Consider the following 24,863-nt stretch of genomic DNA (forward strand, 5'->3'; position numbering starts at 1 on the left):
TGAGCTTCCCCAGGCCAATTGCTGTACTCAGCAACTGGCCCCCACTGGTTCTGACCCCCACTATGGCGGGAAGACAGGCAGGAAACCCTAGGTGAGGAAAGGGGGTGTGCCAGCCTGTGCCAACTCCACCCCTCAGGTGGGAGAGGCGAGGTGAAGCACAACTCTGGGCTACCGCCATCTTGAGGATGGGGAGCCCTGCTCAATCAGAGCTAGGCCCCTGACCCCTCCCACAGGAGAGGAGCAGGATAGGGGGTGTATTCACCCCAGGACAGGGACCCATTGGTCCCTGCCCTTGCCCTACCTGTAACGCCCCTAAATGTAGTATTTAGGGGAACCCGGAAACTTCCTTCCTCAGAACCCGATTTGAAAACAAGAAGAAGAACAAGAAACAAGAAGACCTGCCGTGCAGCTGCTAACAAGAGGAAAACACCAACTGACTTGGCCCCAGAAACCTACAGGCCTGTTGATCCTTGAACCTGCTCCTGCTAAACCCCTGCGACTCCTGAGGACAGCAACCTCGGAAACCCCGGAGGACCTGCCTGCCTTGCTCATCTAAAGACTGGAACTCCCATGAGCAGTGGTTCTGCTCAAACAGCAACAACCCCTGGTGCCAGCCAGGAACCGCAAATCCAGCACACTCAGCACCCTCCAAGCCCGGCCCGTGCCTGAGTGGACAAAGACCCTGAGGACGCCCCCCTGTCGACTGTGACCCGGAATTCAGTGCCCAAAGACCCTCATCGACGACGCACCTGCAACCTCACAGACAGTGACCCCTCCAACCGCGACCAGCTGAGGGTAAGATTTCCCGACACCAAAAGACACTCCTGCACCTGGCGCCCCACGGCCCTCTGTGCCCAACTCCTGGGTGCCTGCCTTTCCTCCACGAGCCCAACTTACCTCTCGAAGTGGTGGTCACACCTGAAGAATCTCCGTCCCCGAGCCTGCAGCCTTTGTTCAACTTCCAAGACTCCTATTGAATAACATTGAGTGCCCGACGGCTCAAATGCACCCTGCACCCAGCCGCCCGAGTGCCTCTGGGAGTGCAACCTCTGTCCTAATCTACTTCCCCATTTGCCCTGAGCAAGTGACCAGGAGCCCAGCTCCCACAGCCGCGTGGCCTGCTTGCTAGCAGCCACCAACCGAAGGCCCACTATCCTCCACAGGATAACATTGGGCCTACTCTCTCTGCACCCGACTGCCCCTGTGCCACATCTGAGGGGGAAGGGTACCAACTTTCCTACCCAGAAGCGTCTATTCTGCCACTTTTTTTAAATGCCAGATCCCATCTTCGGCTGTACAGACCAAGCAGCCCACCCTAGGAGTCCGGCTAGCCTTCTGGAGATGTATGCCTTACAACTACCTAATTTTCCATCCCAACCAGGTTGCAAATGTGTCTAGGGCTGGTGGTTGGCTTTTTCCTCCTCTGGAAGGAAGTCTACTTGCATTCAGAGGCGGTGGGAGCTTTGAAGCTCACCGCCTTGATATGCCATTTCACTAGCCATCTTGTCACTGAGGGAGGTGGTACTTCCAGCCCAGGCAGGCCTTTGTTTCTGACTCCTCTGAGTGTTCACACCTCCTGGCAATAAGTCAGATTCCTGTCTTGATGGCAACATCGGCAGGCTGTCAGCCAGGGCACAGAAGAAGCTAATACAATCAGGTGGGCAACCTATAAAGTAGCCAACTGGGTGCAAGCCACATCAAATCCAAGTTTTTGGGGGGAGGGGGTATGTTTAATGAAACAAGTTGATTGATACCAAACATGACATTTTTCAGTGGAACCATAAGGAAGCTGACAACCTGGGGATGCTAAGGTGCTAGCCCATGTTATCCTATGGCCTGTGCACACTTATAGAAGCCCCTAATGTAGGGAGGTTAATATAAGGGCATAAAAGCTTGAACTTATATGTCCACATTTTTAAAATAATGCACCCTGCCTCCTGAGCTCAGGAGGCCTACCTTAGGGGTGACTGGCATATATTAAAGTTAGTGTGATCACCTTGCCACACATGGTGAGGGGAAAGTCGAGTCTGTGCAGTTTGCACTGCTCATGCAGTCCGCAACTGTGGGACTACTGTCATCCTTTTACTTGGGTCATTTAGGGTTGCACAATGTGAGCTTCAGGCTCTGGTGACCCTTTTAACTACCATGCCCTGGGTACCAATGGTACCACTAACCGGGGACTTATTAGAGGATTAAGGCCCTTGCCAATTGGGGAACCAATTGTCATGCATCATATTTTAGGGAGAGAGGACTGGCACTCGAGCTTGACTAGCAGGCTCCAGTGCACGTTCAGAGTGAAAACCATCAGCGTTGGAGGGAAAAGGTGTTGGGGTGGCCATACAAAAAGGGCACTTTGCTAAACATGCTCAGTGGGTGTTGACCACAAGTCCTAGCTCTAATCCAGGCCCTTTACCCCAACCTTCACGGTGCTTGGACTTCAGTTGTGCACAGTGGGGTTGGCAACCTCTCGCATCAGGTATTAGCCAGTGGACCTGGCGTCTCTTCTAAGATGTTTGTAGAGACAGGCCACAGGTCTTAGCTTTCTGCAAAAGGGTTGCTGCAAGACCTGAAAACCTTCCTCAGGCAGTCAATCTCTGCAGTGCACGGCCTTCGACTTTGCACAGAAGAGATTGGCGGCAGGAACTGGACTGCTACAATGCCTCACGCAAGATCCACCATCAGCGGCCAAAGCCACATTTGGCTGTTGTCCAAGTGCAACAGTAGGGCATAGAATACTTCCCCCCGACCCCCATGCTTTCCTTTACTGGATTCACAAATGCTGAAACCTCTCTGGTGCCAAGGAGGGTCCAGGATTTGAGAAACCAGCATTGGATCTGTTAATCCTGTGATATTTTTAATATATATTTTATTGCTGGGGTCACTTTGGCAGCTGGCACAGATGGGGGACTTCCAAAGTGTACCCATCCTGCCCACTCATGAACTTTTTACTTTTATTTATCTTAATACGGTGCACAGTGCACCTTCTTAGTTAATGGCGGTCGCAAGTGAAATATTTCTGTGCACTTAAAGACTTTGCTGTAAAAATAGCAAAAGGCTTTGTCACTTTTTATCTCACCATGGATGGCATTGCACTAATTCTATGGATTAGAAACTTTGCTAAAATATTGGCATTTGAGATGAGCAGAGTGTCTGTGGTGTTGTGAGGTGCTCTATATAGGAGCTAGTGTCCACCAAAACTTGGGACCGACCCAGTTCCCTGCTTCCTTTTTTGTAAAAATATGTGTGTATATGTGTATATTAGAAATATTTAGGTACTTTTATTACACAAAAGCCAGCGGTATAAAAACCCATATTACACACAGATCTTTGAAATATGGAAAATATATTACAGATACCAGACAAATGCGGGTTTCGGCCGCATGACAGCCCCTAACTACTCTAGAGCTTTACCACTGTAAACTCAAACAAAAATATCAAATCTGTGGCAATATCATTTTCAATCATTTGAGCTGGAAACAGTTTAAATGATGTCTGCAAATTACGTGGCAAATGCTTTAAATCTATAACTATGGAGTAAATGCAGCAGCCACAGAATCACAGAAATCCATGAGACCTCACCACTATCTATAGTTTTAGCCACAAGTTATTCATTAAATGTCAATAAAATCTAAGTATTCAAAGTTCAATCCAGCGGAGCAGATTTAAAAGGAACTGATGCATTTGCATAGATGTGTCAGTTTCCTTACGCTGGTGCCAAATGTCCTTGCGCCACCATGGATGCGCTGTATTTATAATACAGTGCTCCATGGCTCAACGATTAACAAATGCGTTAGAAATACTGATGCATCTGTTGGCACAAAAGTGATGCATCGCTGGAGTTGATCATGAAAGTGACGCAACACCAGCAATGTGCCACAACAGATAGGTGAGTCCCATACAAAAAAACCTACGTCATTCCTTACGCCTGGTCTGAGCAGGCGTATGGATTTTGACGCAATGAAGGCGTAGAGTGATGCAGTGAAATGCTGCAAATTTCATTGTGTCAGTTCTACATGTCTTTTAACATGGGAAAGCCTAGTCTATATACATTATACCAGGCGCATGTATACTGTGAAGCAGGGTTTTACAACATGACTCATCTTCCTAGATGCTTCACGCTGTAAATTGGCTGGATTGTTTGCGCCGCTGATGTGTAAAAAAAAAAAGTGGCGCAATGGCGGCGCAAGGGGCTTGTAAATCTGCCCCTGCATTTCAATGTAATATAAAATATACATAACAGATAACTTGTAATATGGTCATATATTGCCATTTTGGGGTTTTGCTGACATTTACATACTACTTAGCCTTTGGCATCCTGATTTATGAAGTCGGTAGAGCCCGGAAATTGAAATATTGGACCATATTACAAAGTTAACTGTCAGTTATACCATGCAATGAAAAAAACAAAGGTCAAAGTGAAGATATAAAAGATTTTATTTTAAAAAAAACAACTATTTTATTTCTTAAGCAACGGAGCAGGGTGAGTGACAAAGTCCTCAATTTCCATGTTACTGAAATATGGTATCAAAGAGACCCAGGTATTCTTGAGGATCAGATGTCACAGATGCAGATACACTAAACAGGCCAGGGATCGAAGTCGAACTCTGAGATGCCTCAAAGCCATACAGTTTTATAATTTATGAGAGGTGAAGTTCCCAATCTTTATCTGCTGGTTTATTTATGGATAAGGAAGGAGATAGTCCAAACTAAGTAATAGACCTCAAAAGCCCAAGATGTGTTTCATTGTTTTGATTAATCTGCCTTTACCAACAGTATGGAAGGCCCCAATAAATCTGTAGTCTTTGTCCAAGACATGATGCACATCATTCAGTATCTTCCAGGTAGCAGTGTTGATAATGACAACACCAGAGTTAAACTGGTAGTCAACCACCAATTCCTTATCAATGGTAGGTTTTAATTGATTTGTAACAAATGTCTCTAAGGCACTGCATAGCCAGGAAAGGAGACAGGACGGAAATGTAGAAACTAGTCTGGGACAAAGTGGAGTTGTTCGAGTCTGGAGGTGATTTGGCTAAAAATGCATGGATTACAAGTGACTTATGTCCAAAAATAACCAGCTCATGATGAAATTAGAATCCATGCTGAGACAAATTGACTTGACAAACACAAATCAATTATGCAGAGGGAGCTTGGACACGTCTTGTTGCCTAGCTCAGCTGCACTGAAGGCCGCCAATTTGGATGGCTTGCAGCACAACTGAACAGCATACTGCCGCTTTGCTTGCACTATTAAAAAGCAGTCTAGTGCCAATGAGCAGTAGACGTGTGCAGAAGGAGCGCCAAAGGCAAGCCTGCCTGTGCCCCTCCGGGACAAGGGGCCATGACACCCGTCCCTTCCAAGGTCCCAGAAAGGTCATCTCCCCGAACCAGCTAAAAGCCCTATGTCCAGCCTGCCGGGAAGCGTGCTGTTGTTGATTCATCTCCTAGCTTACCGCAAACTGCTGTAAACACTGCCACTTTTATTGCAACTCAAGGGCCCCTCCACAACCATAGATGATACGCCAAGCATCAGCACCTGGGCTGTTGAGCGCAGGAATGTTCTGGCTAGGGACTGCTTGAGCAAGAGCGGCTTTCACTTTTATAGATTAAACTGTAGCTCCTTACCCAGTCATCAAAAACATAGCCAGAAATTCCTTGTGGATAATGCCCATGGGGCCATGATCCTGACGGAAACTTGGCTACATGAAGCACTTCAGCCAGATGTTATTGATGCACTATCACATAACTACTGCATCGCTAGAAGGGATTGCAAAGACAAGACAGGAAGCAACATAGTCATTATCTACAGAGATGTGTTCCAGTGTAAAAAAGAGGAGATTCCCTCCACAGCGCGTGAGGCCGTTCTCTTTACACTTGGCCTGACACCCAAGTTTACGGTCTTCGGCGTCCAAATCTATCACTCCCCGCTACGCCGGGAACTAGTGCTCTACTATTCCTGACTTAATGTCTCCATATCTACTAAAAAGAGTACATTTTTCTCTACTTGGAGACCTTAACATGCATCTAGAACATGGGTACTCGTAAAACATTCCCCAGGGGCCACAAAATACTGTCTGCGCTTACCGAGGGCCACACCGATGCCAGCAGTGTGACGGTTGGGGTATTGAAAGGTGTGCTCAAGGGCACGCGAACCAGATGCATGCTAAAGAGAAGTTGTCTAGGAAATATTCTTCGCTTTTTTACCTTCTGTTTAGTTTACGTGCTAATAAAGTATGCTTGTTTCACAGGTTTCTGAATGTTCCTGCTCTGTCACATGAACAACATATTACTGCTGCTGTTCACCAGGCGGCTGCAATTAAAGGTCAGGAAGGCCGCATGCGGCCCTTGGGACGTACTTTGAGAATCCCTGATCTAGAAGATATCACCTGTAAACTAAGTCAGACTTTCCGAAGATCTGGGCGCTCTAAACCCCAACCTAATCAAATCCGCCCCTACACACAAGCCGGGTAATATGTTGGACCCCATTTTTTCCAATGTCACTGGTCTCACCACTGACTCGTCCTTGCCATTTTGCAGACAGATCATTTGACTGGGCCATTTTTCATACCCCACTACTATGCAACTATCGGGCCAAAGTTATGGCCAGATATTGAGATAAAATGTATATCCCTGCCCTCTATACCCGTCTATTAAACACCTCTCCCCAACTGACACACCAGGTTGACCGTGATTAGTGTATGGTCCATAACTGGCTCAGACACTCCCTTGACACAATCCTACCAGTAAAACTAAAATGTGTGTCCAGGCAGCAGCCCCCTGACCCTTGGTTTTTAATATGACCTTAGAGGAAGAAAATACAACTCTGTAAGTGACTTGAAAGGGAGTGGAGGAAGCTATATGATCAGAGCTCAAAAATAAAAAATAAAACAGCCTTGAATCATTACCATATGTACCGTAGAAATGCATGTGCCTCCTTTTGGTCAGAAAAAATATCAAAAGCCCAAAACTGCCAGACAACACGCCTTAAAGTGGTCCAAGACCAGTCTGACCCCAGTAACATTGCTCTTTCCCCCTCATTGTCACAAGTCCAATGTGAAGAGATGGCAGCTTTCTTTGTTGAGAAAGTAACAAATATTCAACTTGTCCTAGGCTCAGCAAAAACTAGCAAGTACCAACTCGGGAGCACTAGCTCACTTTCTAATTCCACCCTTCCCTCCTGTAAGGAAGAACATCCCCCCCGCTACGAGCCAGTCGCAGGCTCAATAACATTTCTTGCTTCCCCTAGATTTATCTTGATTTCTGGACCTATCGCAGCCCATCAAATCAGGTTGCCCACTGGATCCTCTTCCATCAGTCTAGCAGAGCATGAGTCCTCATCTCATGTCTCTCAAGATTGAACTGCTGAACTCTTCCCTTTACGAGGGGCTTACACCCAAAGCCTGGAAACATGCCATGGTACTCAACCTGCTTAAAAAAATACACCTGGACACATCTAACCGGTCCAAGTTCAGACCTATCTCTTTGCTGACCATTCTCTCCAAGTTATTGGAAAACCATGTAAACTCCCAACTTACCTCATTTGTGGAAGACCAGTATGCCCTTCACCCCTCTCAGTCAGGATTTAGATCGGAGCAAAGAAATGAATCCGCATTACTATGAGTCACAGAACACCTCAGATGGCTCCTGGATATGGGTGGCACAGCTGTGCTGATCTTACTAGACCTCAGCACGGCTTTCAACACTGTTCCTTGTCAAACGGTTGACACAGTTGGGCTACCAGGGCACTGCTTTGGCCTGACTATCCTCTTTCCAAGTGGATTGCACGTTTTAGGTCTTTTTGACAAATGCAGTGTCTAAGAACATACTCGCTTACTTCCAGAGTCCCACAAGGAGCTACCCTTAGCCCTAAACTTTTCAACATTTAAGTCCACCCTTTGGCGGACCTAGTTGAAAGCTGTGGGTTTGCCCTCTTTTCTTACGCGGACGGCACCTAGATCATTATTTTATCTGTCACCTGAGCGGGATGCTACCTCAAAAAAACTCAATTCCCGCAGCGGTCTTGTCTCCACCTGAATGTACTCCAACTTTTTAAAGTTGAATGGTGACAGACTGAGGGTATGGTACTGGGTAGGAATCTCCAGCTCTGGAGGCCCAAACACTTACCTACCACACTGGGGGATCTTCTCTTCCGGTACCTACTCACAAGGTGAAGAACCTTGGCTTTTGATTAGACTCCACTCTTTTCATGAAGTCACAGGCAGCTACGGTAGCTTCCTCCTGCTTTGCCAATATGAAGTGACTTAAAAAGTTCAGTGGATTCTTTCCTTCCCCGATCAAAGAACCGTCATTCAAGCCATGATTCTGACTAGGTTATAGTAACATCTCATACATAGGAGCAGACAAGACCGTGATCAGACACCTTCAGGCGGTTCAGAACTCTGCTGCCAGGCTCCTTTTCTGGCTTCCTAAACATTCTTCTGAGTCCGGTCTGCTCCATGACCTTCACTGGCTTACAGTGGACAAGGGTATCACTTTTAAGGCACTTTGCTATACGTACAAATTGAATTTGTGCTCAGGACATTAGTACTTGCAAAATGTAGCCACTCCCTACCACCACCACCACCCACACTTTTCATTCAAGCAATCTATGTAACTTTTCAGTTCCCAAAGTTAGGCGCACCCAGATGGTTGGTCACTCATTTTCATCTCTGGGTCCCAAGTTATGGAACACTCTCCCGGAATATCTGAGATGTTTCACCTCTCTACTCACCTTCCACAGAGAGCTGAAAACATGGTTATTTTAAGTCTCCTTCCTAGGCTGCCTTGCTTGTCCTCTAAGAGCTGGGAAACCCAGTGGGTAGCTACGCGCTATTCAAGAACTCAATAATAATAATGTACGTTTTACTTTGTAATAATATAACACAAGAAAGCAAGTTTATTGACTGATGCAAATGTTTTCAATATTTTGCAGCTTAGAGGTCAACTAGTGAAATCTGCTATCGTTTTGACTTAAAACACATAATGAATTGTGTATAAATGTATACCTAAAAATAGTTTAAGGAGAATTATACATTATAACAGCGGAATTGTTCTTTTAAAAGCATTGTGGATGCTGGAAACACTGATAATTAGTTGAATTTAGGAATGTCAAACTAGGCTTTAATTTCAAATGTACATTCATCTTTATCAGTTGCATGACTGTTAAAGCTGTATGGTAGTAATACATACAACACACATTTTTTAAAAAAAAAAATGGTAAACACTGGAACAACAGTGTTTGCTGGGCATCAGAGATGTATTAAAGGTATTGTTATATTAGCTGTGTAATACTATACTCAGAGTTGCAAATGTTTTGTTATATTGGCCTTCTGGTTCGTTCACTTAGAATATTTTACCAGTGTATTTATAATCTGCAATACCAATTTAATAAAATATGCTGAACAATTTACATAAGGTTGAATCCGATTGCTGCATCCAATTATGCATCTAATAATACATGATTGGACTGTTGATGGAATTATCTAGAAATATATAAGTTATAGACTCATTAATACAGTGGCAATAGTCTGTATAATGATGCATCTAACATTACCAATGAATTACCATACTCCCATAAATGTACTATAGCTGTCTAACTATAGGTTAATGACCTTAATAATATAAATTGGAAGATGGTCAATCGTATAGTTTTATTGGTTATTAAAATGTTATTGTCAAATTATTTAAAGATTGCCAACTTTGTACATATCTGTCAATTTACAAATATATTCAAACGTATTAAATAACAAAGGTTAATCCACATGTAATTCTCTCACTGATAAGAGAATATATTGAGCCATGTGCAAATATTCTTTCATTTATATTTTCTCAGTTCCCACAATGAGGCATTAAAACTGGTACAATGCAAATAGTCGATTATGCCTTTAGGATCATGAAAAGTGATGATGCTTAGCGCCTGGACTGGTCAACGGTATTTTGTGTGACAATCCTGCACCATTGAAAGACCCCTTCCCCCTGTATGGGGAAATGCAAACAAAGGGGCCCATTACGATCGCGGACGGACTTACGTCCGTCTGTGAGCCCTGAGTAGGAGGGAACGCCCGCATGTGCTGCGGCGTTCCCTCATGTGCAAATAGGATGTGACCGCCACCCTGGCGGTCACATCCTCTATTTTTAACATTGCGGCGGGTGCTGCAATGTTAAAAATGAAAGCTGTGCATTTGCATGCACAAAGCGACAGGCACCGCATGGTGCCTGCCGCTCTGTGCACGCAAATGCAGGGGGGTACCACGGGTACCACAGGTACCCCCTATGTGCACCCCCCACCCCCTTCACCCCTGGGGGCCCGCAACGGGCCCCCAAACAAAAATCCGTATGCCTTTGGACGGCGGAAATGCCGCCGTGTAAAGGCATAGAACTCTAGACATCCTAATATGGCTGGCGGTGTCTGAGAGACACCGCCACCATATTAGGCCTTTTCCGCCGCGGTTGTAAGCCAACCGCGGCAGAAAAGCAGCGGACTGAAACCAGGACCCACCAGCCATCCTAATGTGGCGGTGGGTCTTTGGTGAGTCCGCAGAGGATTTTCCGCATCCGCCAGGCGGGCGTGGCTTCCGCCGGCCCGGAGGATGCGGAAAATCCTCCATCGTAATGTGCCCCAAAGTTCTGAAACTGCTCACTTCCCAACCCTTTCACAAGAAGCAACTAGTTCAAACAAACTTAGCGTGCTCCACACTACTACCTATTCTCTGTGGTGCTCCATATAAACTGACTCACTCAAATATTATGGAATTTGTATAGCCTCTATATCAATAGAATATTGCTCTTCATAATTATGCTGAAGAAAAAAAAAGCCTTCACCCCACGTTTTTTGTTAGGTAGTGCCATCCAAACATTTAGTTAAAGCTTATAGAGCAACAGAACATTGAAGTCCATTGTTTACCTTAAAGATTAACCGAAAGAAAGACTTGTTACATACAATTTTCATTGATATATTACTTTGCCAAATTCAGGACTGGCTTAACATTATGATTCTAGATGGTGGGTGTCTTCCCATGCTGCATGGCCTGCATAAAATCTCTGCACTTTTCCACTGACTCAACCTCGGTTTCAAGAATCGACAGAAGAGCTCACAGTCTAGTTTCAACTGAGCCTGCAGTGTACAATCAAATCGCTCCTCACAAAAAACTTTTGCTTCACATTCAAATGCCTTTTTTATTTCATACAAGTAAGTGGAAGCAATACCTTCTTATACAAGCCTCTCAAAAAACACAGGCTGCCTCCAGAAAAGATACGGTTAAGTGGCATGCCACTTAAACAAGAACAAAAGGAAGTCTGATTATATCAGTCCAACTCTAAAGAAACGAACACCTCACACTTTCAGCTTGCATCTACTTCACGCCTGTTGTGCTATTTTCAAGGGCGTCTATTAAAAGAAACTATACTACAGAGCAAATAAACCCAAAATCTGAGGAGGCAACTATCAACTCATAACTATACGGAGGCCAGAAATGAAATCCATATAGCTCACAAAAAAACACATACATAGGAATAACCTTCACATGGTTTCAGGTTATTTAATGATTTCTCCCCCACCTAATAGCTATATTTTGACAGGGCCTCGGGAAGGCTTACAGTACCACCCTTCTCTCACTCTTAAACATAATTCCATTTACATCCATGCCAACCCGGCTCCTTCAATGTAATAATGTGCATCCACTTTGCAAACATCCCCAGGTGCTTGTTCAACTCTGCATATGGAGCACATATTAATCTTAGTATATAATATATATACATATATATATATACACACACAACACACAGTGCCCCGCTGCCTCCTGAGTGCCAGGTAGGTACGCATTAGATAAATAACCTCAAAATAAAAAGATATCATGGATAAACGCATTAAAGGTGCAATTATATAAAATACGAAGCCATTCCTATATTTTACATTTACACATTTGCTTCGTCGAAAAGAATCACTAAATTAATGAAGTCTATTAGAATATCTGTATATTAATATACTGGGTCCTGTAGATGTAGCGACACAGTTAATGCGGTCTATTAAAATACAGTTTTCGGCGTTGTCATTGACACTAACGTCAAGAATATTAGAAACCATCTGCTGATTTAAAGGTGTCGCGTCGTCAACCTATAGATCTTCAAAACATAACCAAAACAATAAGTATAGTTTAGCACTGACGAACGTCATCAACAACAGATTAATCTAGTAAATTCGTAGTCTATTAATATATCCACCCGATGCTATCAGTCTAGGCGGGGCAATATTAATTGTATTCAGTTTATTTATAAATTAGCAGCCATTTGTATTAATCGGGATGTGTAGTTCTCATTTCGCTTTTTCAATAAAATTAATCAAAATGTTGCGCGGTAGGTCATGGTGGCGTCGGTGCCCTGCCGGACCCGGCAGCTGTATCTGGCTGAGATTGCAGGAGGCCCGGGTCCGACAGGACAGAGAAGCCGAACGTAAAGAGCGGCCAGTCTGAAGCATATGAGAGAATGAGCCTCGGACAGGCCGTAGCCCATCCTCGCCAACCTCAGGCTTGATTGTGTGCAAAGTACACAAAGCGGTGGCACCGCACCAAAACGCAAAGGTTCTATTCCCTCCCGACAGCGTTAGCTGCAAACATGCATCTCCACCCGGCCTCTGTCCCTCTGGAGACAGCGCGGAGGCAGGAGGCACACTGGGTAAAAACACATTTATATCCTAACCTCTGAGAATTTTCCAACAATCCCTCGGTCCGACCACCATGCATCAGGGCAGGAAATGACATGCGTGACTGGGACCCATCACAGGAAACAGCCGTGCCTCGTCGAGCGAGTCACGTGGTATCCACATCATCTCCACCGGGTGCGCAAGCGCACTTTTCTCCAGCTTGTTACAGCTCACGGATTAGTTGCGACGCTGTCCGTGGCGGTACGCAGATAGATCTTTGGAAGTTACTTTGCAGTTCTAGTTGGAAATGGAGAGAGAAGTCTAGTGGGAGGGAGCAGAGGAGGCCAAGGGTTAGGGGCTTTATCAGGTATAATGCAGCGGCGTAACGCATAGCCTGCGGAGTAGGGTGGTCTTCGTCTCAACGCCAGAGTATTTCTGTGAGACATGGTTGATTAAAGGCTTTTCTTTACATTTTGCAGGTGGGCCCACCATTTTTGCTTTACTGAACATGCCAACAGACCCGATTCACGCGGAAGATGTCCGCTTAAGCCGAAAAAAGGCGTTATTTTGGTTCTCTCTCCCCTGAAACGACCACTGCTTCAGTAGAAGCCAATGATTAAAATACATTCCCCGTATTGTTTTTCTAAAATGATCAATTTTTCTCTTCTAAAATGGCAGGTATGTGTTGCACCACTGTTATCTTTGGCTTTTCTGGCTCAGCACGGAGTGGAGCGCTGGTTTTATGTGCCTAAATGGTGTACAGGCAATTTACTGAAGTAGTAAATAAGTTAACTGCTGTGGCAGAAAACATTTTAACGCCAGATGTGAATCGATCCTGCAAAAGCTTTGTCATAAGGACTATTCAAGATAAAGAAAGGCATGAAACTACAAATATATATTTCGAAAATTCACGATTAGTAGCTTGAAAATGTTTCCTAAAGACTCATTGTTTAAAGCCTTAAGGGTTTTCTTTTTTTTATTATTTTCAGTGAGAAATGGAGTACATCAACGAGGAACGATTCTTTATGTCTGCTCTTTGAAAACTATAATCAGTGGGATTGTGAAACTAAGAACCAGAATAATATGTTAAAATGATCATCTTTATTCAGAAGTGCCCACAACCATAAAAGATAAAACCAGAATGTAAAAATCAACAACACTATCATTAAAATATGTGTAAAATGTGTGCAAAATAGCAAGGACCCAACTACCCTCAGTCACATCTAGAATTTCTGGATCCAAGTGCAGCTCTCAAGAAATTTAGTACTGCAAAAAGTGTATAATCGTTAAGCTGAAGCTGCAAATAGATAGGGGTAACAAGAAGAGAGTCTCCCTCTAGACCAGAGGTCTTCAAACTTTTGTAGGTTGGGACCCCCCCAGCTGAATTTTTTTTAGATGTTGCCCCCCCCACCACCCCACAGAAATTTCTGGACTCGACCGCCACACGCACATTCCAGGCATATTCAGCGAATAACATTCAATACAATAAGAGTGTTTAGTAAACTGCAGATTTGTGAGTGGGTGTGGTGAAATAACAACAATTTATTACACAGCTCAAAACACCACTTTCCAAGATAAAATGTGTGCAAATTGTTTTTACTAGGATGCTTTTTTTTTTAGACATGACATGGATTGATAATAACACCACCAACATAAATGTGACAGGTGTGCCTGTTTTTCAGAGATGGTTAATCTGTGAATGGATTTTTGCTACTGCCATCCACAAGTTGTGCTCCACATCCAGTCTTGAACGGTACTGTTGGACTTGGCCCGTCTGGCAGGTCCACCCCTGAAGTTTGTGCTTAGTATATGTGACCGGGGGATGGTGATTCCCCTCCTGAGTGTGTGCGTGGTGAGAGAGACCTGCCGCCCATAGGAATGCATGGGGGATGTATGTGGCTCTGGTAGTTCCTGATGCGTGGGGCGTGCCGGGCCGTGTTTGGTATGTGTGCGCTCGTGAGGTTGAATGCTACAAGATGATGTATGCGGCATGCGTGTGGCTAGAAGGGAAGTGCCCCTTCTAGACCTTGGTGTGTGTGTGCAGTAGATGTGCTGGCGCCTGATTGGCTGAAGCCGGCTGGGCCTTCCCCCACCAGGCTGGCCCCACCCCCCCGGGGGTGCGTCCAGTGTCCCTGGCCTGACCAGCACCAAGAAATTCCTTGTAACCAGTTCCAGCTGGTTCTCTCCCTGCCTGCCCCTTTTGGAGACAAAGGGAGCTCCTGTATAAAAGGGGGGTGGGCCCTTTTCTCTCTCTCTTCTTCTTCCTGCTTGGGACCCTACCTGGGTCGTGCTGCTGCTTGGGCTCAGGGAAGGGCGTGCCTCCCTGGGCCCTGCTCTGTTCCTGATCTGCTGGGCTCCTGGGCTTCCTGGGGTCTCTGCTAGCTATGGCCCTAGCGCTTGAGAGCGTTTTCCTGCTAACCTAGCGCCTTGGGGCGCTCATTCCCGCTTCTAGCGCTTGGGAGCGCTTTCCTCTGACCCTAGCGCTTGGAGCGCTGCCTTCTGTCCTGTCGGCGCCGCTGGAGCGCATCCTTCGTGGCACTAGCGCTGTGCGCGCTACCTTCACCACGCCGGTGCCACCCGGCCGTTGCCCTGTCCTTTGGGGGATTATACCTCCCCCGCGAGTGCCTACCTCGCTTGCCCCTTCATGGATGCCTAATCGAGGGATCCTGGCCCTCGTCAATTTCCCCCCCGTATTCCCCGCCGCAGCCCGGGACCCTTCGTGAGGCCCGCCCCCGGGCCGCGCTCTGATGGGCTGCTGGCCCGATGACGTCTCCCCGGGCCGCGCTCTGATTGGCCGGCGGCCCGGGGAGCTGGTGAGGAGGAGACGAACCTGCAGGGAGCGGCGGGAGCCTACTCCGCGCCCCTGCGACCCCCGAGACGACTGCTGCTTCCCCCCCCCCGGGCCCCCCAGGAGCGAGAGGGAGCCCCGGAGAGCGAGAGAGAAACCGGCGCGCTCAACAGCCGGTGAGTGATGTAGGAGGGGAGGCGGGGCATCGGGCCACATTGCCGGTGGCCGCCCCTCCCCTCCAGCGCGAGCCCGAGAGGCTCCCTCATGGCCCGTGGGGCCACCATTGATGCCGGGTCCCCCGAGGGGGGCCCCGCCTGCCCGCAGCTTTGTCCTGAGCCCGCGAGAGGCCCCACCATTGCCCCCCTGTCTCCCTGAGCCCCGAGAGGCTCTACCACGTGTCCCCGAGCCTGTGAGAGGCTCCACCATCGTCCCCCTGAGCCTGCAAGGCTCCGCCCAAGTCCCTCAACGGCCCAGCACTTCGTGGGCCGCTGCCACGTTTAGGTTTGCCCCGGGCCCTTTCAGGCCACTTTGGACACCGAGACTCTAAGGCGCCCCTGCCCCAGGACGGTCATCTGGCCTAGGGGGTGCTACTGACTAATATCAATGTGATGCTGAGAATTATTATGTGTTGCCCTGCTGATGGGGGCCTCTGTTGTGTTATGTACCTTGCTTCATGTATGTCCATGCTGGTTAGAGTGAGTTCTATTGCTAGTCCTATGAGACCCCGGGGCGTGACGTATTCTAATGCTAAGCTCCTGGTGATTATGTGGGCTAGTCCTAGTCCGAGGAAGCTCCCAGTGTTATATGTTCTAAATGCCAGTTCCATCAGATGTGTACCACTGGCAGTGGTCCCTTGGCCCTGCCCTGTACCTTTTCCCTGGTAACCCCTGCCGTGCCTTGAGCACCTTGTAAAGTGTATGTTCCTATGTGTCCTGTCTAATACAAAGACTATTTTCATATATACTTCGTGTGGAGTTCCTTTTGTGGGAGGCCTGGGATGTTGCTGTTGGTGGGTGCGTGCGCAAATGCTTCACACATGTCCTCCGAGATAGGCCTGACTGCCCGCGCCGCGTTACCTAGAGGGCGAGCAGGGGTCGACTTTATATAGGAGTGGCGGTCTCTGACTGGCTGGGGCGCAAGCCCTGGCCGGCCGGGGGTCCCATTTCCTACACTGGTGGCAGCGGTGGGATCCGGACTGGTGTTTGCGCAAGTACCACAACGATAACTGGCCTCCCTACAAAAACTCTGTATTGTAACTGGTCGCAAAGAAAGGAGATTATTGTTTTTAGGAGGTTACTTAAATGTCCGTTCTGTGAAAAATGTGTTCTGGTTAGGTGACCCTAGCCCGGGAGGGTAGATCAACCCCCTAGTGCGATGTGTTTTCTGGATTCACCAGAAGGGTGGGATCCAGTGGTGGCAGCGTAATTGTGTTCAATGTGTATGGTCCCTGTTCCTTCCCTGGAGTAATGATACCTGCACCACTCTGGGTCAGGTCAGGTTGCTAAAAATGTCTGCTCTATGGAAATGTTTAATGATCAAGGGAAATGTCTGTTCTGTGGAAAAAGTGTCTGTTTACCCTGTTAGTTAGTTGCCCCTAGCTTGGGAGGGTAAATCATCTCCCTAGTACAATATGGTTTTCTGGATTCCCCAGAAGGGTGGGATCCAGTGGTGTCTGCGTAGCTGTGTTCAAATGTGTATGGTCCTTGTCCCTCCCCTAGAGTAATGGTACCTGTGCCACCAGGGTCCGGTTGAGGAATCTGGGCGGTAGAAAACTGTCTTACCAGTCTAAGGGACGATGTGTGGATGAATGTTGAGGTGTGCTGAGTAATGGGGTGTAAGTTCTCTGGGAGGGGGAGCTTGCTGAATCAACGATAATAATGTCCTTCCTTACCCCGCTGAATGTGTTGGATGCATCAGGTCCCCTTACCCCGCTGGTTGTGTTTTAGGCGTCAGGTGTCGCCCTGGCTGAATTTATGTTGAGTTGTACTGAGACCTGCTGGCGCTGCCGCGGCTCATCTTGTAGTGTTCTAAGTGTCAGGTGTCGCCCTGGCTGAATTTATGTTGCGTTGTACTGAGACCTGCTGGCGCTGCCGCGGCTCATCGTGTTGTGTTCTAGGTGTCAGGTGTCGCCCTGGCTGAATTTAGGTTGCGTTGTACTGAGACCTGCTGGCGCTGCCGCGGCTCATCTTGTTGTGTTCGTTGTACTGAGACCTGCTGGCGCTGCCGCGGCTCATCTTGTTGTGTTCTAGGTGTCAGGTGTCGCCCTGGCTGAATTTAGGTTGCGTTGTACTGAGACCTGCTGGCGCTGCCGCGGCTCATCTTGTTGTGTTCGTTGTACTGAGACCTGCTGGCGCTGCCGCGGCTCATCTTGTTGTGTTCTAGGTGTCAGGTGTCGCCCTGGCTGAATTTAGGTTGCGTGTACTGAGACCTGCTGGCGCTGCCGCGGCTCATCTTGTTGTGTTCTAGGTGTCAGGTGTCGCCCTGGCTGAATTTAGGTTGCGTTGTACTGAGACCTGCTGGCGCTGCCGCGGCTCATCTTGTTGTGTTCGTTGTACTGAGACCTGCTGGCGCTGCCGCGGCTCATCTTGTTGTGTTCTAGGTGTCAGGGGTCGCCCTGGCTGAATTTATGTTGTGTTGTACTGAGACCTGCTGGCGCTGCCGCGGCTCATCTTGTGGTGTTTTAGGTGTCAGGTGTCGCCCTGGCGGAATTCATGTTAAGTTGTATCCCGGACAAGGAAGACCTGCTGGCTCGGCCGCGGCTTGCCTTGGGGAGAGCTGAACGCTTAGTTCCCAGGTGGAAGACCAGTGGAGGGAGGAAGTTCCAAGACTGGTAGGAAGGTGTGTTCTGAGGGTGTTTCTCCTGGGAGAACGCGGAACCTCAGAAGTAGAGGTAGGGTGGGGCATTCTTGCCCGTGACCTCTGGCAAACCTGAGGGTGCGGACCCTAGGTGGAAGGAACCGTGGTAGTCGTGGCTACACTGAGAAAGGGAGTGGAGAATGGCTGTTGGGGGCCAGGGGTACCGCCCCCCACTTCGGATTAGCAGGGACCAGTGGTATCTGGATGGCTTAGGGCCTGGTCCTAGTCATGGGCAACTAAGGAGTACCAGGTGGGTAGCCTGGTTGGACCTATGTCTTCATTTTTATTTTTGTTGTTGTTTGTTTTTGGGTTTTTTTTTGTTGTTTTAACTTTTATTATTTTTAATCTGGATATGTTTATTGGTCCGGCCCTGCGGGCCGCGTCCACGTCCTACCGCCCTGCAGCAGGGAAGTCCATCCCGGTAGTGATTGGCCTGCCCTGCGTTTGGGCTGGGAGGGGCATGTGTTGGACTTGGCCCGTCTGGCAGGTCCACCCCTGAAGTTTGTGCTTAGTATATGTGACCGGGGGATGGTGATTCCCCTCCTGAGTGTGTGCGTGGTGAGAGAGACCTGCCGCCCATAGGAATGCATGGGGGATGTATGTGGCTCTGGTAGTTCCTGATGCGTGGGGCGTGCCGGGCCGTGTTTGGTATGTGTGCGCTCGTGAGGTTGAATGCTACAAGATGATGTATGCGGCTTGCGTGTGGCTAGAAGGGAAGGGCCCCTTCTAGACCTTGGTGTGTGTGTGCAGTAGATGTGCTGGCGCCTGATTGGCTGAAGCCGGCTGGGCCTTCCCCCACCAGGCTGGCCCCACCCCCCCGGGGGTGCGTCCAGTGTCCCTGGCCTGGCCAGCACCAAGAAATTCCTTGTAACCAGTTCCAGCTGGTTCTCTCCCTGCCTGCCCCTTTTGGAGACAAAGGGAGCTCCTGTATAAAAGGGGGGTGGGCCCTTTTCTCTCTCTCTTCTTCTTCCTGCTTGGGACCCTACCTGGGTCGTGCTGCTGCTTGGGCTCAGGGAAGGGCGTGCCTCCCTGGGCCCTGCTCTGTTCCTGATCTGCTGGGCTCCTGGGCTTCCTGGGGTCTCTGCTAGCTATGGCCCTAGCGCTTGAGAGCGTTTTCCTGCTAACCTAGCGCCTTGGGGCGCTCATTCCCGCTTCTAGCGCTTGGGAGCGCTTTCCTCTGACCCTAGCGCTTGGAGCGCTGCCTTCTGTCCTGTCGGCGCCGCTGGAGCGCATCCTTCGTGGCACTAGCGCTGTGCGCGCTACCTTCACCACGCCGGTGCCACCCGGCCGTTGCCCTGTCCTTTGGGGGATTATACCTCCCCCGCGAGTGCCTACCTCGCTTGCCCCTTCATGGATGCCTAATCGAGGGATCCTGGCCCTCGTCAATTTCCCCCCCGTATTCCCCGCCGCAGCCCGGGACCCTTCGTGAGGCCCGCCCCCGGGCCGCGCTCTGATGGGCTGCTGGCCCGATGACGTCTCCCCGGGCCGCGCTCTGATTGGCCGGCGGCCCGGGGAGCTGGTGAGGAGGAGACGAACCTGCAGGGAGCGGCGGGAGCCTACTCCGCGCCCCTGCGACCCCCGAGACGACTGCTGCTTCCCCCCCCGGGGCCCCCCAGGAGCGAGAGGGAGCCCCGGAGAGCGAGAGAGAAACCGGCGCGCTCAACAGCCGGTGAGTGATGTAGGAGGGGAGGCGGGGCATCGGGCCACATTGCCGGTGGCCGCCCCTCCCCTCCAGCGCGAGCCCGAGAGGCTCCCTCATGGCCCGTGGGGCCACCATTGATGCCGGGTCCCCCGAGGGGGGCCCCGCCTGCCCGCAGCTTTGTCCTGAGCCCGCGAGAGGCCCCACCATTGCCCCCCTGTCTCCCTGAGCCCCGAGAGGCTCTACCACGTGTCCCCGACCCTGCCGAGCCTGTGAGAGGCTCCACCATCGCCCCCCTGTCCCCCTGAGCCTGCAAGGCTCCGCCCAAGTCCCTCAGCGGCCCAGCACTTCGTGGGCCGCTGCCACGTTTAGGTTTGCCCCGGGCCCTTTCAGGCCACTTTGGACACCGAGACTCTAAGGCGCCCCTGCCCCAGGACGGTCATCTGGCCTAGGGGGTGCTACTGACTAATATCAATGTGATGCTGAGAATTATTATGTGTTGCCCTGCTGATGGGGGCCTCTGTTGTGTTATGTACCTTGCTTCATGTATGTCCATGCTGGTTAGAGTGAGTTCTATTGCTAGTCCTATGAGACCCCGGGGCGTGACGTATTCTAATGCTAAGCTCCTGGTGATTATGTGGGCTAGTCCTAGTCCGAGGAAGCTCCCAGTGTTATATGTTCTAAATGCCAGTTCCATCAGATGTGTACCACTGGCAGTGGTCCCTTGGCCCTGCCCTGTACCTTTTCCCTGGTAACCCCTGCCGTGCCTTGAGCACCTTGTAAAGTGTATGTTCCTATGTGTCCTGTCTAATACAAAGACTATTTTCATATATACTTCGTGTGGAGTTCCTTTTGTGGGAGGCCTGGGATGTTGCTGTTGGTGGGTGCGTGCGCAAATGCTTCACACATGTCCTCCGAGATAGGCCTGACTGCCCGCGCCGCGTTACCTAGAGGGCGAGCAGGGGTCGACTTTATATAGGAGTGGCGGTCTCTGACTGGCTGGGGCGCAAGCCCTGGCCGGCCGGGGGTCCCATTTCCTACAGGTACTTAATCTTTAATACCACAAGTGCTGGGAACCCAATATCACATAAATAGGACGAGCTGAAAGGCAAGAGAGTTTTGATAGCAGTTTCTCCCAAAGCTGAATATTGTGCAGACATTTTCAGCCAAGACAGGGACTGTAAGGGAGACCGTGTTGTCAGATGTTTCGAGCACTCCCTAGCTCAGAGCTGGTACACGAGAAACAAATCTTCTCTAGAAATCATTAACAACGTTTTAGGCAGCATTATAATGGGATACTTGCCCACCAACCAGTTATGGATCTGAAGACAGTTGAAAGTCCACAGAGAAGGCGCTGAACAAACACCTCATTGAGAATTCCTTAAGGGTACGATAAGTTGCTTGCCTGAAGTAGTGGGGGTTTGGGACACGTCAGGCTTATGTTTAAAAAAAAATAGAACTAATAATAAATTAACGATGTCTAGTTTACTTCAGAGTAATGTTGTCTGGCAGACTTTGTGATGGCAGGGACATGTTGGGGATGTTGGATGCCCTGGGCCAAAACTGTTCAGTACAGGTATGAGTTTAAATTATTTATTTTCAGCTCTGCCATACCCTATTTAGCCAGGCTACTAACGGTGCACAGGCACTGTAGTCAAAATTCTCAAAGCGTTTACATCTAATATTCAGAGATAGTGATTTGTTTTCACTGTTGTAACAAAGCAGCCGCCCACTAATTTTACAGTGAATAATATCTGTGATATCCTCCAATTTCTCATATGTGAGGACCCGCTTGGATCAAACTTTTTTATGGTTGTTGCATGAAACAAACACATTTCTCTACAAATAGTAATAGACTCCCTCACATCAATTACATTAAAAAGAAATTAAACAAAACGGTATTTGCAAGAATCTGTTTAGGAATTATTCCAGTCCATCAGGGCAAATACAGAACTGTCTCTATCAAGGGGCCCCTGGAAGGCTGGATTGTAGTACATTTAGATGTCTCCTTTTGTAATTTAGGACGAAAACCTTTATGGGGCACGACATGCCCATACTTGTGTACAGGGGTGAGTGAGGCGACCATATGAATTTGGGTGTGCATGTTAGTGCAGAGTGGGACGAATGAATGTATGGTTAGTGGTGGGCTTATTGGAGTGAGATTGCAGATTGAGCAGTGAGGGGGACAGGTGAGTGAAGTGTCACAAGTGCAGGTTGAGTAGTGTGCTCGTGTGACTGCAGGGTGAACAGCGCAAGTGCATTGTGAGTGCAGAGTGATCACTGAGTGGAGGGTAAGTGGGTGAATGGTGTGAGTGCATGGTGATCAGTATGAGTGCAGGGTGAGCGGGTGAATAGTGTGAGTGCATGGTGATCAGTGTGAGCGCATTGTGATCGTTGTGAGTGCAGAGTGATCAGTGTGAGTGGAGAGTAAGTGGGTGAATGGTGTGAGTGCTGGGTGAAAGTGAAGGGCGAGAATGAGGAGTGAGTGGTCTGAATGCAGGGTGCATTCCCAGACACTTGAAGTAACAGCATGTTATTGACGGCAGCGTAGGGTTTCAAATGTGTTAAACTATTGCTATTATGGCAGTAATCAGGGTGGAGGAAATAAATAATGTGCTGATCCCCCAACAAACTTCCAGTCTTATGATTAGGGTTGCCACCTCATTATTTTGATGTCACGTATTTTCAGCACTTGTCTGTGCATCCTTCGAACAGCAAGTATAAATAGAAAGAACTTTTGTTTTCTAGAGATGCATGAATGATCCATGACTGATAATAAAAGATAACAAAGATAGAAAAGTCACATTACAAATGAATACATACTTCTTATTTATAACCATATTTAGCAATTTGCAAGCTGTTTAAACAAAACATGGCTGGCTGGCATTTTGCGCGCCTGCCTGTGTAATTTTAAAAGAAACTTTCAGGGACGTTTTAAGGATTTTGGGGCCTGTGGGCCAAATGTATTTTTGGGGCCCCTGTTCGGACCATCTTTGATTTTTTGATCCAGTCTCAGCTCTTTCATGCCTTTTTGGTCAAATACTAAATGTGTGTACATCGGATATTCAGGGATAGTGATGCGTGTTTTCAGTATGTATCAGAATAGAAAAGTCCCAAGTATACATAAACCAATTAGGTTTATTTCTCCAAGACCTATATGTACACAGTTATAAGTACACCACTAAATAGGCATGGGCATCACTAAAACTAATCATTCTCTCCATGCATTCAAATATTGACGTGAATTTCACAAATGAAAGACTAATATCAAAGCACCATTTATAAGACAGTCACAAAATATTGCACGATAAATTCATACAAGTTTATTAAATGCAAAGTTTTCAATCAACATTTTATGTTTAAACAATATAAAATCGCAACAATATATAAAACCAGTATCACAATACTGTAAATTCAAATGACAAATAAGAATTAAAATAGAAACAATTTGTCGACGCAGCGTTTAGGTTTTTTTGAAGTTAAAAACACCTTCTTCAGGACAGTTTCTTTAGTTTAGCAGCACACTGGGGACCTGTCCATTCTCCCTTATGGGTATAGTTCACCAACTCTATGTACCAGCTTTCTCAGTGTTGGTATTGTATTTGAATTTGCCTTTATATTAGTCTTTCATTTTTTTGTTTGAATATGTTTATTGCATTTTGTCATTATACAACAGTACACACGCAGTTATAGCGAATAAAAGGCGCTGTTACTTAAGGTTTGGAGTCCCAGGTTTTGTGGACCATCTCACCCTCGTGGAGGTATGGCAGGAAGGAGCAAACTAAACGGGTGTACAGTGAAACAGCATGACAAATGTGTATAGCACCAGCTGTTGTGTGATACATTTATGTTCAGTAGTGGCAGTGCCCAATGTTGGCGCAAGGAACTTCTGTATTGCAACTGCATATCTTAGACTCATTCCATATAGCGCTCAAAGTATACCATGACCGGAGAAACAGATCAGTTGTTCACATTGGCAACATATTACACATTCAAAATTGCATTTGAAAAACTACTAACTATAAAGAACAATTCCAGATATATAGGAAACCATAAACCAGGTGGTGTCTAACAGTGTTCATGTGTGTATGTGTGGAGCTGGTGGTGCGAAGAGGACTGTAATCCAAATGTGACATGTAGTCGGCAATGTAGTAATCGTAGGAGTCGTTACTTTATATTAGTCTTTCATTTGTGAAATTCACGTCAATATTTGAATGCATGGAGAGAATGATTAGTTTTAGTGATGCCCATGCCTATTTAGTGGTGTACTTATAACTGTGTACATATAGGTCTTGGAGAAATAAACCTAATTTGTTTATGTATACTTGGGACTTTTCTATTCTGATTTGTAATTCCCCTTGTCCCGGATTGGATGAGTAAGGGACCTCCCTTCTTTTTTTATTCTTGTGTTTTCAGTATGTAACACAACAGCAGCTCACTAATATTACTGCAAATAATCTGTCACACCCTTCCATTTCTCATATGTGAGGTCATGTATTGATCTAAAATAAACTTTTTATATGGATGACGCATAAACACATCTTGTCTGCAAAAGGTCTGTAATAGACTTTTACACATTAAAAATAAGTGATAGAAAAAGGCTATTTTACAACATTGTGTTTAAAAATGATTCAAGGTCATGAGGGCAAGACTCTGTAGAACAGAGCTGGCTCTTTCACCCCACCTCCCCCCCACTCCCACCCCCTTTGAAAGGCTGGGGCCCTGGGCCAGAGCCCACTTTGCCCATGCCTTGAACTTCTCTGGAAACTTTGCCTCTGTTCTGGGAAGTGCCAACACTCCCAGGAGGGGGTTAAATTATAGAGCTGAAATGCTTCAGCTGCAGTGTTTGCTTTTGGTTTTAGCAGAGGAGACGCCTTCCCTCCCACTGCAGCTGAAGCTGTCAGCTCTGTGAATTAACCCCCTCCTGGGAGAGTTAACAAGACA

The 24,863-nt window shown here is 47.6% G+C and overlaps 1 protein-coding gene and 1 long non-coding RNA gene across 2 annotated transcripts in view; one reads left to right on the top strand and one right to left on the bottom strand.

Moving 5' to 3' along the window:
* ZNF143 (zinc finger protein 143) overlaps window positions 1-12,754 on the bottom strand; it is a 313,756-nt gene extending 301,002 nt beyond the window's left edge. The window contains exon 1 of the mRNA XM_078680961.1: window positions 12,693-12,754. The gene's annotated coding sequence lies outside the window, so the exon portion shown is untranslated. The remainder of the gene's footprint in view (window positions 1-12,692) is intronic.
* A 104-nt stretch (window positions 12,755-12,858) lies between these two features.
* On the top strand, window positions 12,859-24,452 carry LOC144824738 (uncharacterized). The gene is made up of 3 exons (XR_013609089.1): window positions 12,859-13,003; window positions 13,116-14,389; window positions 20,963-24,452. It is a non-coding gene; the product is annotated as an uncharacterized LOC144824738 (long non-coding RNA).
* Window positions 24,453-24,863: the final 411 nt, after the last annotated feature.

This window comes from Lissotriton helveticus, chromosome 3_1 (genome assembly GCF_964261635.1).
Source record: "Lissotriton helveticus chromosome 3_1, aLisHel1.1, whole genome shotgun sequence".
In the NCBI taxonomy this organism is placed as follows: Eukaryota; Metazoa; Chordata; class Amphibia; order Caudata; family Salamandridae; genus Lissotriton; species Lissotriton helveticus.